The 10,258-nt window shown below is 41.1% G+C and overlaps 1 long non-coding RNA gene across 6 annotated transcripts in view; it reads left to right on the top strand.

Annotated features, from left to right (window-relative positions):
- Positions 1-378: 378 nt before the first annotated feature.
- The window catches only part of LOC121961138 (uncharacterized), a 218,047-nt gene continuing 208,167 nt past the window's right edge, over positions 379-10,258 (top strand). For 5 of the 6 annotated variants that reach the window (XR_015775504.1, XR_015775500.1, XR_015775503.1 and 2 more), the window contains exons 1-3: positions 379-505; positions 1,182-1,380; positions 5,711-5,784. This is a non-coding gene — a long non-coding RNA (uncharacterized LOC121961138). Of the gene's footprint in view, positions 506-1,178; positions 1,381-5,710; positions 5,785-10,258 lie in introns of all 6 variants that reach the window. The other variant, XR_015775501.1, reaches the window with a different exon arrangement.

Here is a 10,258-nt window from a genome sequence, read left to right as displayed (position 1 = left end):
TCAATGCAACATTGCTCTGTTAATTGAAGATGGCTTATTGGGCAAGATTCCCAAAAGAGTTTTTTTTTTTTAGATCTAAACCTTAATTAACATGTAGAGCACTGTGAGGCTTTCACTGAGCTGCAGGCTGACTCTCTGGTGTCATCCCCTTTTTTAAACTTCATTCATTTAAACACGTGATGTGTGTAAAAAGCAACTTCAAAATAAATTAAAAAGCAACACAAAATAAATGTGGAGAAGCAAAAAGTACAATATTTCCCTCTGCAGTATAGTGGAAATAAAAGATAAAAACTTAAAAAAAAAAAAAAAAAGTCTCCTTCCTGAAGCTCAGAGAGCCAGCAGCTCGGCAGGAAGAGGCGGCCATGTCGGCTGTGTCCACCGGGAGGCGCTGTGGCTCCACACAAAACCTTTCTCCGTGTATCCGGGGCGTCGTAAACAAACCCGGTGTGTGATACCTGAGCGTCCACCTGCTCGGCTCAGCTCTGCTCGCTTCCACCATGCTCAGGTATGCATCAGTATTCAGCGTATAAACCGTTTCCATCACTGTGTTCAAATGGTGAATGCACCGATTAGAGAGAATGTCAATTAATGCTAAATCAGTTTGAAGACATGGCTCCTCTCTCTGCTCCTCCTCGAGCTCAGCTAAAACTCTGCTAATGCCAATCACTGGCCATCTCCCTCTATCGTCTCCATTTTTTTTTCCACAGAGAGTGGGCACACAACTCTCCTCTTAAGTGTTTTATTTGTTTATATGCTAATGCTGCGGTGAAAGTTAGCTAACACAGATGAAGTGTAAACAGCGCTGTGTGTGGGCGCGTGAGCTCACTTTCACCCTCGCGAGAGAGTTTTGCTCCATTGATAAGTGCCACTAAAAAGGCCAAAAGCGAGGCACGTCTTAGATGCAAATTTGGATGGAAACTGTTGAAATATGCATTTCACTTAAGCCAATCCATCTTTTGTTATTTCAAGCCGCTGACATTCAGAGAGGTAAAGTAGCGTTATGGGGATTAAATGAGCTCGTAATGGTCTCTGTGATATAGAAAGCCACCTTCAAGCCACGTTGAAAGACATCTCCCATCTTTATAAACAATTGGAGCTAATGTAGTCACACACACACACACACACACACACAGAGCAGACTCCATCCCTCTCTCCTCTCATTGTCTGTCTGTCTTCAGCAGATACTAATTGTGTGGGGAGGTAAACATAGCAGTCAAGTGGAGAGGACGGCGAGTCAAGCGTGAATATCAATCTCCCCACATCAGTGTCATCAGATGACTTTGACTGAGTTGAGGAGGCTCATTAGAGCCTGGAGCCGCAATCACATCCAGGTGTGGCGCCCTGAAGTTACAGAAGCCCGCAGAGCTCAACGCTTAACAGGTGAGTGTGTGTGTGAATGTGTGAAGGGGCCACAGAGGGATACAGGGGGTCTGCAGGGCCCAGTTTAAAAACAAAAACAAAAAACAGCAACATGTTTTGCTCTCCAGTAGGGGTCCACAGATTATTCACCTGACGATTATTGGGGCCCGATATTTGGCATTATCAATGGGCTGACAAAATGAATTTAAAAGTGTAAAGAAAGTGTCTGCACAGGAGAAACTTTTACTTTGTAAAACCTTAGGGAGCTATTTTTATTTATTCATTTTTCCTTTAAATTTTCACTTGACTCTATTAAAAAAAAAAAAAAAATGCGGGGAACTTTCTGTATATGATGTTGAAAGTTTCAGTTTTGATTACACATTTGCTAAAGACATCTAAACAGTTTGTTACTTTCCAAAATTCGACAGAAAGATTTTCGTTGTTGTAAAAGTGTATCAGTTCTAAATATCGGTTATTGGTCTCATTAACTAACAATCTGTGTCAGCCCTAAAAAAAACATTATTGGCCGACCCCTATAATTGTGTACTGAAATGAAAAAAAAGTAAGCCATTTATAAAGTAAGTGGTCTTAATTTTGATAATTATGGGGAGGTTATTTATTCTTTTCATGTGCAAGGTCTTTTTTTTAAGTCAAGGATTTCCACCCATTTCTTCATTCAGCTGTGCACCCCTCTCTTCCTTCCTTATTTTGTAATGAACAACTAAATGTTTGGGGAAAATTTAGTGTGGTAAAAGTGTACACGTTATGGGTAGAGTGGGCGTCCCATGTGCACAGGCTGTGTTCTTGCCGCAGCAGTTGTGGGTTCAATTCCACCCTCGGCCTTTTGCTGCATGTCATCGCTTTTCACTTCACCTTTCACTGTAGTGCTATCCTAATCAAAAATGGCAAAAGAAGGAGAAAAAAGGAGTAAAAGTTGACAGAAAAATAAAAAATATAGTTACATAATGTACAGATACTCCCAAAAATACTGTAAAAAAGCACTGTAACAAAGTATTATTACTTGGTTACATTACACCACTGTATGTACATAAAAGGAAACAGTGTTGAGCAAACACTGCCTCAGTTGTTTAGTTTTTAGCCACCTAAAGAAAGGCCCAGCTAAAAAAATCAGCAGTTTAAGTGTCCGCTATATACAGAATATTGTCACCGCTTCACTTTGCTCTCAGACAGTGATTTCGGACGGGGAACTAAAGCTGTTGAACTCAAAGCTACCACTGACAAAAACAGTCATTTTACTTTGCAGAGCATGGGAGCTGCAAGTGTGTAAGCAGCTTTGTCAAATACTGGATTCTGATTGCTCAGTTACGGCAATCTGCGTTCTGTTTTGCTTGAATAGCACACCATTGCTATGAATAGCAGACATTTGTAAATGATAAAATCATTTTTTAATCAGTATTCAGTGCCAAATTATTATTATTATTTTTCTTTTGTAAGTAGCCATGCAATAGGTGTGACAATGGACAGTGAAAGTGGGTCATTAATGAAAAAAATATACCCCAATAGTGTGATACAGGACACTGACGCTTACCTGCAATGCCTGAAAAAAAAAAAGGTTAAAAATCATCTTGGAAATGTCTTAAAAAGCATTAATTTCAACTGTCTGATACCTGTAGGCACCCTGCATGAGTATAATGTAACATTTCCCTGCACTGAGGTGTTACCAGGGTTCAGAGAGGAGATTTCACCCACTCCCTCTGCACATGACTGTAAACGTGCACGTGCATGTTCCATATTCATGCATCTGATTATTATGAACTTGCGCCACCAGCACTTCTTTGGCTCCCCATGACAGGAAGTGACAGCCAGAATTGCCTGTGTTGCACGCTGGTGTCAAACCTGGCAACTAATTCCTGATAACTTTTCTTCCACCTCCAGATTTTGGTCATAAGATGGAGTAAAAAAGGTCCTTTTCTTAGATTTTCTTGGCATTTTTTTGACTGCTCAAGATTATTCGAAATGGAAGTCATGAGGCTGCTTTTATTTTGTACCTGAGCTGTTGATGGTTTTCTGACAACATAGCAGAGATGGAGCAATAGTTAAGGGGACAGTTCACCCAGAATAGAAAATGAATACTTTTCCTTCTACCTGTTGTGCTATTTATCAGTCAAGATTGTTCCGTTGTGAGCCGCTGAGGATTGGAGATATCACTCAGTAAAGAGTGCCGTCACGGTCGAAGTTGTATTGAGTAAAAAAGCACCAAAATCCACAGTGACATTGAGCAGTTTATTACTCAGCATAAAAGCAGCTTAACTTTTCTGTCCTTTGAGTTTAGCTGATTAAATGAAATCCTGTAGTAAAAAATAAAAACATCTATAGTTATCAATGATTTTTTAAATATTTGTCATATATCATTGTAAACTGAAAGTCTGTGGGTTTTGGAGTCGGACAAAACAATGGTAATATTCTACATCTCTTGTGTATAATTTCATTTTTTGTATCTTAACAGATCTGTGCAAGAGTTTTAAGATAAAGTTATGCAAGTTTAAACAAATATTGAGTTTGTATTGACGGAGTTTAGCATGTTTTCATCTTGAATTTAAGACAAAATATAGTTACCAACGAGCACAAAAAAACTCTTTAAAAAATGCAGCTGAGACTATTTGGGACTGGAAGTTGGGAGGTGTGTGAGGTGACTCGTAAGGGAAACGCACTCTGAACCCTGCCCCGACCCTCCTGCATTAAACATCACGCAAACCATTTAATTCTGGAACGCACACAAAAATATTGTCCTCCACCGCTCCCTTCCACCTCCCTCCTCTTTTTCTCCATCTCTACCCCCCCCCATCTCTCTCTCTTTCTTGGCGGGTCCCTGATAGGCCCAATCTCCAGTGGCTATGTTCAAAACACTGGGCCAGAATAGCACGGGCCCTAGGTAGATAAATATTTATGGGGTGCGTTTACTTCTTACCACAGAGGAGATGTAGAAATAGTGTGTTTCCAAGGTGAGCAAAACAAACAACTTCAAAGGAATTTAAATGCAGTTCATGTAAATTTTCTCCCACAGTCACATGTTTCTGCGGAGATTATCGTTAGATTGTTAATGAAGGATTCACGCCTGATGCCAGATGACCTGATTATTGTGCAGAAACAGGAGCCCGGAGGCAGCGGCGGGTAAATAGATGAAGCGAAAGCATATGCACGCGAATACAGTGTGTGCTGTATAGTCATGAGGTCCTGCCATTAAGTCGTCGCTTTTGGGCAGCAATCAAACCGGCAGCTCCATCATCCATTGATCAGAGTGTGCTCTGATCAGAAAGAGAGGCGCTAATGGACGAGATGAAAGAGCTGCTCAGCACGGATGTAGCCAAAAACAGAAAGAAAAAAAAATCATCAATGATCCCTTGGGGTGTCATTTATTTACTGCTAATCTGTAGCAAACTATATAGGCTCTCGCTCAGTCTGCAGCTTTACACCTGCGATCAAATAGCCAATGTTCAATCTGCATATATTACCCTATCTCTCTGCATTCACTCCACTCATAGACGGCTGCTCGTCACATGTGCCCCCATCAAATGCAGCCAGGCGACCGTCTAATTATCTGCTAATGTCATGATTCAGCTGGCTCCGGAAACGTGGGGATGATAGTGTGTTTGTGTGTGTGTTCGGGGAGTGGTTGGTTGGGGGGGGGGCCAGCGGGGCTCAGAGCATGGCCCTTTGATGTGAAAGATAATTACTTGTGTAGTTAAGATAATTAGCAAAAGTCCAGAATAAAAGTAAATAGGCTAACTGTCGCTTCCACTGTAGCCTGAATGAACTCAAACTGTGAGCCAAACAGTGTGTGATTTCCCTCTTTCCTGAGAGTTAAATTAGATTTAGGATGTGCATTTTGGCACAGGCTTGGAATATATAATGAACATGTTTGCTTTTTGGATGCATGATCTATTGGTAGTTGAGTTGCATTGTGGGTATTGTAGGCGGCAGGTTTTGACAAGGCAGAAGAATGTGGAATGTAAAAAATTTAAATGGTGTAGTATTCCTTAAATATGATCAATAACAGTCAGACTTTATTATTGTTGTTATTATTATTATTCCACATTTCAGGCAAAAAGCTGCAATACAGTGTGCTTTTGAAAATATTAAAAATATGTGTTAAGACAGACGTGAGAAAAAAGAAGAGACAAGTAAAAACAAAGAAAAAAAAAAGTGAAAAACCACCGGGTTCGATTCCACCCCTGGCCCTTTGCTGCACGTCATCCCCTCTCTCTCCCCCCTTTCACTTACAGGTGAAAAAAAAGTCAAAAAACAATAACAGCAAATAAATGAGAACTGATACTGTGGATGAAAATGTAGTACAAATTTGAGGTAAAAGCGTGTTTGCCTGTCTCATCAGAGCCTGGAGCCGCAATCACGTCCAGGTGTGGTGCACTGAAGTTACAGAAGCCTGCAGAGCTCAACACTTAACAGGTGAGTGCGTGTGTGTGTGTGTGTGAATGTGTGAAAGTGCCACAGAGGGATACGGGGGTCTGCAGGGCCCAGTTTTTAATATGAACCATGTTTTGCTCTCCAGTATATTAAGTTGTCTGTCTGCTGACATGTAACGAGACATTCAGGATAAATATACCAAACAAGGTTTGAGGTAATTTAGAAACACCGTTAAAAAGTTAGGCATTTGGTATTTAGTTGTGCGTGTATCTGTCTGTCCGCAGCTAATGTGGACTACCACTGGACCATCAGCCTAATATTTTCTATGCACAACGATGACTGTATGTGTATGACTGCTGACTCCTTACTTCTCTGAAAGGGTCGGTAGGGGTCTGAGATTTGGACTTCCTTGCGGCTTAAAACCTGACATCTTTAGAAGATTTCGATTCTCATATGTTACGATCCACCGAAATTAGGCACGACGCAAGATGAATCGATGTCCATTTTTTGTCATCTCTTGTCATGGCTGCGTTGTTTCGTACCACACCAAGAGCATTTTAGAAGTGGAGTGTTTTACCTGCCTGATTTTGTAGTCTTGCATATTTTATTGATTTGGTCATTTTTCCTTGATAATTGTGCTTCTGTCACAAATAACTAAGCGTGCAATGTAGCGACATGTTTTTTTCTGTGTGTTTTAATTGTGGTTGTTGTTGGTTGCCACCACATTTTGCTGTCGTCTACAGACAGTGACACTGGGTTGGTTCTAAAATGCGCTGTGGCGCGTCTGCTGGATTTACAAGAATTGTCCAAATCAGCACTCTGAGTGCACTTTTCTCGTTTATATTATATGTTTGTTTAAAAAATAGCATTGGTCGGTATATTGTTATCATGTTTTTTCAAACTCCCAAATACAAATATTAGTATTGCAATCAAAAATCTCGTGTCGGTCAGGCTATATAATACTCGTCTGTAATACGACTGTAGCCAGGATTTTAGAAATACTGACGTCATGAGTCTCTCCAACACAACCCACCTCCCTTTGGAACGTTTGACCCGACACATCAAGTGTGTAAAATTAGCTTTGATATATTCATATTTTATTATTCTAACTGCTCAGTTCTTTTTCCTATAAATGTTATTTCCCTACTTGAAAATCTAAAATATCAAAAAGCCATCTTCACATCTAAATCCTCACCCTGCTTCTTTTCTTGTCGGCCTAAATGTAGTAAAACAAATGTAGTCAGTGTAAGAATGGCTGAGCTGAGCTGTAGACTTGTGAATCATGTCCTTCAGTCGCATATGAGCGAGCCAGTTTAAATATGGGGACCCCTCGGGGTGATGCGAGTTTCTGAATGTGCCTGCGCACGTGTGTGTTCCTAAAGTGGCTCCATCCCAGCTCTCGTGGAAAAGAGACTCCCCCGCCGTTCTCATCACCATTCTGCTGCATTCCAAGGACACTGTTGTGATTGACGGGGCTTAATGTGTATCTTGCCAGAATTGGATTTGATCCTGGGGGCTCTGCCACGGGGCCCCTATGTTAGATTTACACTTTCCACCCCCCCCTCTACTCCTACCTTCCCCTCCCTTTTCCCTGTCGAACAAACAGAAACAGAATTACCTCTTCTGGAGCTGCTGCATTGTGGTGAGATCATGTGCGGATCTGTGTCGCGGGGTGATTGTGCTGCTTGTGTTTTACCAGGGATGTAGAGAGAGGATTTGTGCACGTGAAAGACAGACTGAGGGGGAAAAAAAAGAGCAGGTGCGACTGTGAGAGCTTGTTTTGATGCGTGCGTATGGATTTTATATACAGGTGTGTGTTGTGGCATATGCGTCCGCGTTCGCCTGCCTGTTTATGCCTGAGGATGATTGTAGATGCACCTGCTGCCACAGAGTGGTAATTTCACTCACAGAATTTAGCTGAATAATCGCACTTCCCCTGCTGGCACCTCATGCTTCAAAGCACTGATGAGATGAAACAAAACAATGATTTGTGGCGGGCTTGTCAGAAATGCCACACCCCGCTCTGTTTGGGGTGAGGTGGCGTGGCAACTCCTGGTTGCATCACAGGAGAAACTTTTCCCACCCCGCATACATCAAGGCCTAATCACGTCCGTAAATGGCAGCATGGTGCCTGAAATAAAACTGGCCTTGAGTCTGAGCTATTTGAACAGTCTCCACAGTGACATTAGCTGTCAGTGTCTACATAAAGAGACTGCATTTTATACCGAGCTACCATCAATCCCAAAGACAGCCAGAATAAAGATACCTCGAGCTTGTCGTTACTGCGATACCATTCAGATCTTTTGAAAACTGTAGCATCAGTTCACCGTGCTCCATGTTGTGAAGCTGTGGGAGCCATTCTCCCCGGCTTTCAGATAGCTGAATCTTGTCTCCCACAGATCTGTGGCAGTAACATCCTTATCGCTGGCAAAAAAAGCCTGCCATCCAGGTTTATCCATTTGGCTGAAGACTGACATTACTGCAATAGCGTCCCCTCTTATCTCTGACTCGTTCTGAGGCTGGGGAAGCGAATGCAGACCAAGACAGATTCCTATTTCAGCCCAGAAGGAAACAATGAGTTTCTATCTCGGCTCCATGTGGAGGCACTGCTGAAGTGGCGTCCTTTATCCATTCATACATGTGTGGAGGTGCACAAACAAAGCCAGTGTGAATGCTGGCTTTAATCTGCGTGTTTGTGTCCTGTAGGCTGTTTGTTATCAACTTTTATATTACAAATGCTTCATAAATAATTGACATTGCTTGACAATATATTAGTCTCTCCAGGAGTGTTGTCCTTTTTTTTTTTTTTTTTTTTATATAACTTTCTTTTTTGCAATTATAGCAACTTTTTTTGTAAAAGTCTTCAGTTTGGCAAGATAATACATAGATGAATAGAACTGTAAGTAAATTAGCAAAATGATGATGATTAAAATAAAGGAGATAAATGCATAAATAAATAAATGCATAAATTAATAAATAGATAAAATAAATTTAAAAAAAAATCCACAAAAAACAGTGCCCCTTACCGGTCACTACAGTAGGGTTCTGCCTTACTCTGCCTCTCATTGGCCTATCCTGACGTTCTTACCATAACCTTAACAAATCCCACTTTTCTAGCCTAAATTTAACCAATCCAACCAACGAAGGCAACATTTCCTAACCAATCATCAGGGAAAGTAGGGAAAGTCATTCCTTCACTATCCTAGGATTTGCAGATCTGTGTTCTGCACAGGCCTAAAACTGAGACCCGAACCCATCCTTTATTTAATGCTTTACTGCCCTCTGTTTGGTTTGCCTGGTTAAATTGGCCACGCTCTGTCTCTCTCCCTCTTCCCACTGGGTATTGCATATCTACTTGCAACACATGACATGCATGGATGCAGACAATTGGCACAGTCAGAGAGAAAGACTGAAATTGCTTAATAAATTACATGTGAAAATAACCATGCCAGACTCTAGCCTGAAGCTTTACACTAACAAGAGCGTGATCCTGACACGAACTCAAAACTGTTGTGACCTGTTGAATTCGGGTCAGGCAGCAGAGCTTTTTTCTACAAAACAATCTGATTCGGACTGGCTTTTATGAGCTAAAATCTAATGAAAAAGAAACTTAATTCTCTACAAGCAAATATTTCTTTAATTATGGTTTCCTCAGGACTCATCTTCTCAGGCAGTGCTTTTCCCCAGGCTATGTATAGCTCAAACAGAGCTTCTCAGTTTGCGTTCTCAGTTGGCAAAAGTGAATCACTTTGAATCTGAAACAACTTAGGGCTATGACAGTTAATTAATCAACTGACAAAATTGAACTGAAGGGACTAAATAAGTGACAGATATAAAGAAAACAAACAAACAAACAAAATAAAACCGACACAGCATCATTTTCACTGGGCTCCATGCTGCTTTCTCAGTGTTTACTAACCTGTTTTGCAGCCAGTCCATGATGTCAAACATGACATGTCAGTAAAAAAAATAAACAAAAGCAAAACAGCAACAACATTTACAAAAAAACCCAACATAAAGGCATACTTATTTATTACAGAGCCATGTACACAGTTCCTGTCTACTGGCAATGGGAAAGCAGTTAATTGCCTATTTTTATGGAATGTACGGTTAGGTTTCACTTTCAATGCGGCATTTTACTTTCAGTGTGGTATACCCAGGACAAACAACCGTTCATGCTCACATGCATACCTATGTGCAACTTGCCTAACCTGCATGTTTTTGTACTGCGGGGGGGAAGCTGGTGAACCCAGAGAAAATCCATGCTAACTCCACACAAAAGGGCCCATGGCTCCAAGTGGACTTGAACCTGGAACCGTCTTGCAGTGAGGCAACAGTGCACTGTTGCTGTTATTGTTGTGCAGCAATTTTTGGACATTATATTGGATTAAGGGAAACTGCGATGGGCATTTTTCAGTATTCTCTACAATTTAATGGACCAGGGGATTAATTAATCAATGATAATTGGCAGAGTCTATAATTAGTTTCAGCCCCTAAACATTACATTTGGCGTCGA

The sequence above is a fragment of the Plectropomus leopardus genome, chromosome 22, assembly GCF_026936395.1.
Source record: "Plectropomus leopardus strain MGB_pleo_1.0 chromosome 22, ASM2693639v1, whole genome shotgun sequence".
NCBI lineage: Eukaryota > Metazoa > Chordata > Actinopteri > Perciformes > Serranidae > Plectropomus > Plectropomus leopardus.
This window is presented reverse-complemented; position numbering and strand designations above follow the sequence as displayed.